This window comes from Apaloderma vittatum, unplaced genomic scaffold (genome assembly GCF_000703405.1).
Source record: "Apaloderma vittatum isolate BGI_N311 unplaced genomic scaffold, ASM70340v1 scaffold6568, whole genome shotgun sequence".
Lineage (NCBI taxonomy): Eukaryota > Metazoa > Chordata > Aves > Trogoniformes > Trogonidae > Apaloderma > Apaloderma vittatum.
Genome location: NW_009732353.1, coordinates 63,684 through 70,301, shown reverse-complemented (window position 1 = coordinate 70,301; position 6,618 = coordinate 63,684). Strand labels below are relative to the sequence as shown.

General features: G+C 36.8%; 1 protein-coding gene across 1 annotated transcript in view; it reads left to right on the top strand.

The window, feature by feature from the left end:
• Positions 1–2,716: 2,716 nt before the first annotated feature.
• Positions 2,717–6,618, top strand: part of ALDH1A1 (aldehyde dehydrogenase 1 family, member A1) — a 58,066-nt gene continuing 54,164 nt past the window's right edge. The window contains exon 1 of the mRNA XM_009875492.1: positions 2,717–3,839. The gene's annotated coding sequence lies outside the window, so the exon portion shown is untranslated. The remainder of the gene's footprint in view (positions 3,840–6,618) is intronic.

Sequence of the window (6,618 nt, the reverse complement as noted above, 5' to 3'; positions counted from 1 at the left end):
ATGATGAGTGATGTATTGTGTTCCACATAATCAAATATAAAAATAGTGAAACTGTTGACTTTTTGGCATCCTGCACCCAATTGATTGTGTTTGACTCCAAGCATCATTATAGGTTAACCATAATATGGCTTCTGTAGAGTACTAATCCCTAGTCAGAGATTTTCACAGTAAAATGCAGCAGCCTACGCGACCTTATAACTTACTCCTGTATTTCTAAAACATCACTATGAGTCAAAAGTCAAATCTATGGTACTCAGGACAAAAATATATGCTACTGGTTTTGAACTACTAAGGATAATAACCTGGAGTATATGTTTGTTTTTTCTTTTCAGTTATTGTTCTCTCTTATTGTTTCCTTTTCTAAGAAATTACAGTAGCAGGGGATGCAAAACACAACTACTCTATAGCTACATATGTATTCCTCCAGATACATCTTTGCTTGCTTCTAAACCCTACTAGCAGCTGGTTTGTCATTCCCATGAGAAGAAATGTTTAATGGCAAGCAGAATGTTACTTCCTTTACTTTTGGTTTTTAAATAATGATTCACATTCTCCTTTTTTTCTTTCCTTTGTCAAATGTCTAGACTTAAGGACAAGCTAAAATAGAACATCCCAAAGTGTGCTCTGCCAGCTTCTCCTAAAAGTTTTTGAGTGGGATACATGTGTGTGTAAGTGAATTCTCTGGCTCATGTGGACCTGGATATATACACATGTCCACAAATAGAATATTCCCATAACTGCAGAAACACAGAGTCAACAACTTGTTAATCTTATGACTCATCACAGCCATACTGTTTTGCCAGTATGTTAACATTTTTGGACACCAGAAGTCATTCCATGATTGCAAAGACACAGGTCCTCATATATTTACGGCCCCAAAGTCAGGCTGTTTATCATTTGGCTCTGTTACTGGACGCGTTTTGAAAACTAATGTTTGCATTCCTCTCACACAGCGCATACCCCACTCTCTGAAAAAAACCCACCAAAGAGACAGTGAACACTCTGTTGCCCAGAAAATGAAGATGTGAGAATTTTTAAAGTTGCTTTTCCCTTTGTGAAGTTGATGTGTCAAAAAAGTCCTTGGAAAAAGGAAAAAAAGGAAAAAAAAAATCGAAGAAAACCTTGTTGCAAAGTTCTGTGTCCTCTTCGTGGAGTTTGTAATTGAACTTGCTTTTGTGCTCAGTTTGAAACAAAGTGTTTCAAGGCCCCCATTTCCTATCCTCCCTCCCCAGGGCCCAAGGCCAGGCCATGTTGCAGCATCCTGTGCTCCTACCATCCCTCCCCTCACTCTCCACAGGATGTCTGAGGTGGTTAGGATTTGTCAGGTCACACCTCGGCCTGTCAGGATGTGGCGCCTCCTTTGCCCTGCTTCAGCCCATCGCTTCATTTGGTCCACACAGAGCCTGGCAAGGAGCTGGCCTTGTTAGACACAAATAACCACAGCCAGCCAAAGCGAGATGACCATTTCCTTCCCTCTACCCTTCACATCCCCTTGGCTTTTGTTAAACCAGCCAATGCTTTTATTAACCCCAATCCCTGCCACATTGAGAGAGGCAAGCGTGTACATTTGTGCATGTGCTCACACATGTGCAGGAAACCACACATATAGAGTTTGACAAGAGCTTCTGGTTTTGGCCTGAGGGTGCTTGGGGGCAAGGATATACCTCCAGCCCTTGCTTCTCCCACTACCTTCCTCTCTCTCCTTCCTCTCTCCACAGCACACTGACTGCAGAAACTCCTCCTCTCCCAGCCTCACTCTATTTTTAGCCTCTCCCACCTCTCCACATGTTGCTTTCTTTCCCTTGCTTGCCCTCCTTTGGTCTAACATCATGCTTTCTTCACCACAGTTCGTTTCTTCAGTCTGACTCACAGTAACTCCCCCCAGCCTTCCCTGTTCGTCACCAGCTCTCTCCTTCCATCTCCACCTGTTGCTTCCCTAACTTTTACTATCCCTCTTTCCTCCTGCGTACTGATTCTGGAGTGGGAACATGTCTTGAAAAATTGAGGTCTAAACTTCTGACAAACCCCACAGCCTCATCTGAAACAACAAATATACTCCAATCATCCCCTTCCCTTCCAGCAGGCTTCATCCCCATCCCTGCAGATGGAGAGAGGAGACCCTGAGCACAGAAACATGGGGTTGTTGGCCAGTCTTGTCCTGGGACTGGGGCAAAAAGACACCATCTAAACATGACATTACTCACAGTATGTGCACATCTGAAACTCGACCTTTATTTCATACTTGATCAACACTGAAGTTGGTGCCTGACATATTTTATTATGTGTTATATGATCAAGCGCAGCAACTAATCAGCTGGTAACAGCAGTGTGAAAAAAAAGTAAGGAGAGCACTGAATGTGTTTAAGTTTACTAGAAATTAAATTTGTGTTTTCACATAAGAAGTCTTCTGAAGATCTATCAAAAAATGTGTTGTATTATATTCTATATAAAGATGTCTACATACACACAAAAAACTATTCAAGTGAAAATGAAGAGTGAAAGTCTCTTGTGCATGAACATAAACTTTAGAAATGATCCACAGCTAAGAAAATAACATTTTGGGGTTTTTTACACCAGGTTCATTCAGTCCTATCTTCATTTATGTGCATGTGTGCCTATTTGTATCTGCTGACATAATGAAAAATATATTTAAATTTATTTCATAGAGCACAACAAAAATGACATTTCCCTGGAATTTTCTGTGAGGCTTAAATAAACCAGACCACTTTCCTCCATCAGTAGTTTTCATAGTATGTTCTTGGCAAAAATAACTACGATAAATTGCGGGTACATGCCAGAGAAGACTGTTGATAGAGCAATAGCTGTATTTTGAAATCTGAGCTGTTCTCCAGTGGGTGCTGAAGTATTTCCTACAAGAAGAAAGCATCTGACTTCAGTATTGTGTTGAATTGCTTATATTCCTTTGGTGTCTTTGCAAGATATCTTTATCTTTTCTTGAACGTGACTGGCAAATCTGCTCTCAGGCCCTTCTCCACTACTTTTCAGCCTAACTGTATCTGCACGTCCTCCCCCCCACACTCCTTTTTGTTTTCCTTTCTCCATTCCCTTTAAATTGCAATTCAATCTCTTCAAACTCGTGATGTCTTTTCTTTTTTTTTGGCGCTCCATCCTCCCTCTTTCTCTCATTAGTTTGACTTGAGTTAATTAGGAATAGTAGGCAGTGCTCAATCTGTTATGTGTTAAAATAGAACAATCCAAAACAGAGAGGCACAGACACAACTATGTGATTTCATTGTCTAAGGGAGACAGAAAACCAGCAGGGATTCTCTTATCTAGACTAACATCTTCCCAATGGTTAATCTAACTGGCTTTAAAATGTTCTGCAAACGTAGATCTAGGATAACAATCTTTCCTTTTTCTTTTTTTTTCTTTTTTTTTTTCATTTCATCATTGGCAAGAATGAGTGAATTGGATTGACATGGAGGTGATGGAGGAAGAGAAATAGTCTGCACGTCAAAATGACAATGTACATTACATGGTTAACAGAATGAGTGGTACGTGCAATCACTGTGGATATTTTCATCTGCTGTGTTGTACAATAAGCTACTTTTTTTTCCCCAAGTGTATCATCAAGATCAATCCCAATTCAATGCAGATTAAGTGTTTGCTTGAAGGATCTTCTTCTATAAGTAATATCGCTTGATAAGTATAGAAATTAAGTAAGAATCTAAGGATTCACTTGTTGCTTTTACTGAATTATGTATATTTAGAGGTCATGCCTGGAACTTTGACTGTAGCGCTGGTCACAGACCTTAGGGCAGACTGTGCTGCGGAAGTGAAATATAAAAGATCTGAGAAATCAACCCCTGATTGTAAAGGTAAGGCCTTGTATTTTTGATTGACTACATATTATTTGGATAAAATGCATGCTCAGGAAAGACAGGTATAACTATATACCTAATATAGAAATACATTTCTGTATGAAAACCATATATATCTATATCTATGTGTGTTTGTGTGTTTATATATGCGTATGTAAGTACATAAATACATAATTTTTAAGCCTTCAGAAACAGTTGTGTAAGATTCATAGACTATCAACAGCCAAATTTAAGGCAATGGTTACATTAAATTCCTAATTTGTATGTATATACCTGCACACAGATGAAGATGTGTGGCAGTAATTAGTGTTAATAATTTATCCATTAATTAGCAATGCTAATGCAAATATGCTTTGAAAATAAAAGAATTCCAGTGGTCTTTTTGAAATCTGATACCCAGGAAACAGAACGAAAAATCTATTTCTAAGAAGGAAGAAAGAGATACATTGAAAGTACTGCAGTCAAAATGTTGTTATATATATTAAGAAAAATTGATTTCCTTTCTGCCAAAATCATCTCTGTATGACAGAAAAAACATCAGACTAATGGGGCACAAAAGGAATGTGCAATGAAAGACAAATTACAAGCTTGATTATCAGAATATACAAGAATGTCAAAGCACTGGAAAAGATAATATCTCCTCAAAAGCTATCTTTAGCAATTTCTTTTGGGGGTGTATGAGGTAATTTCTAGGTGGATAGAATCAACATAAGAACAGATAAAGAGATATTGCCCCAACTTTCTGTAGTTTATGGCTAATATATAGATTATTTATTTTCCCAAATATTGGTACAATTACATGAAAACTCTGTTAGATCCAGTGAGGAGAGACAGATTTGGCCCTTGTAAAGATCCTTTTTTTGATCTTTACTTTATACAGAAATGCAAAAGTGCAGGAATAGTGGTTAGTATAATTTACATCACAAATGAAAGATAGCTTTCTTTTTCCATGGAATTAAAAGAAGTTACAGTAATATCCCTGTGTCGATATTGATAATTAAGACTCTTTAATTTCCTCAATCTTTTACTTTCTGTAGGTGTTATAAATCACAACGTCAGAGTTGCATAAGAAAAATGTGTATGTATGTGATTTAATAAAACCCCAGAGCATTATAAATCTGTACATTTGATAACATTAATAATTTTATGCAGTTTTGCTGTCTGAGATTGTAGAAATTCCAGTTCTACATGGATGCTGAAACAACTTCAGGAAGCCATAAAACACATCTGATTTTGCATATAAAACCATTGTTTAGACAGAAAGTGAAACAGTAGGGAAAATCAGCAAAACTAAATTAATCTAGCATCTATCCCATAGATATCTAGAAAATGCATAGCTTTACAAAGGCAGAAAATAATTGCCATTCCTGTCATGTGTATAGCAAACACACTGGTGATTGTATAAGAATAAACACATTTATTCCCCACATGCAGCAGATTAGAACCATAGTTTCTGTCATTTCTTGTTGCTTTCCCCATGCAAACTGATGTGCAAGCCCCTGAAAGTACTCCATGTCTGTCACAGTACAGTTTTCCATTCAATGTATGCAAACCTCCTGTCCTTCATCAACCTATATACTGGCATGGCAATAGTAGGAGAAAGTGCTTTAGTACGTAACAAATTAGGGCAACTGTTTGTGACTCGCTGAGCTAAATGACTCTGGAAGGTTGTTATGGAACACAAAGACGAATCCCTAGTCCTGGATGTTGTCGATTCACTGCTGTCCACGAAACTTCATCTGGAAAGAGATTCCACAGCAAGTTCGGTTTCACACATACCAAGTATGAGACTATGTCTAAGCTGCAAAATGCAGGATCAGATAATAAAGAGCTACAGAATCAAGATCAAAGTAACTTTTAAAATGCACAAGTAATGCAGGAGTGGCTGTGTTCTGTGGGAGTTAGTGACACATAGCTATTCATACATGTAGTTATCTAACCTGAAATTTTAAAGAAGTATAAAGCTTTAGAAATTATGCATTAGGAAACAATGCTTCAAGAGGAATAATAACTTTAATAACACAAGATGCTTTAAAGCATGATGATGATTTATTATGTTTATGTTTGGACTACAGTTGCTTTTGGCTTATTCTTGAGACATATAACAATAGAATCCAAAAGAAGAATATTCATGTAGGATGAAACAATGATATTTTAGCACTTGAAACAATGACATTTTTGTATCTAATATAATGCTGAAATTCACCTCAGAAATAAAACTCAGACTAATAAATATTTTAAATAGTGTTGTTTGTATGTTCATATAGCTAAAAAGACGTATAAAATCTAATACTGCTACCTAGAAATCCAAGAAAATAAAAAAGATACTGAAACCATAAAGGCAATAAAGGTCACAATATTCAAGTTGTAGCAGTATAATTCATGATCTCAAAAAATGTGTTTAAACTAAATACAGAAGAATGTTAACTATGATCAGAGTCATCTTACATGCTATCCCAAAAACATTCAGAATATTAATTGGATTGCTAATTTTCTTAGAGGCCAGAGTTTCAGCACAAAATTTTAATAATTACTAAGATTTAATGTGCTAGTAGGGACACTGGAAAAGGTTTTAGATAGTCAGGACAGCTTGCTGTATACAGAAATATGCTGCAATTTTGGGGTATGTTCCTACAATATATTTTACCTTGCTTGCTGTTGGCAAGAAATTCAGAGATTAATTAGATCTGTACTTTTAAATGCATTTGTGTTGTTGAACTGATGCTAAAAAAGGTGATATATTAGACCATGAGGACCCAATTAAATGTTATAAATC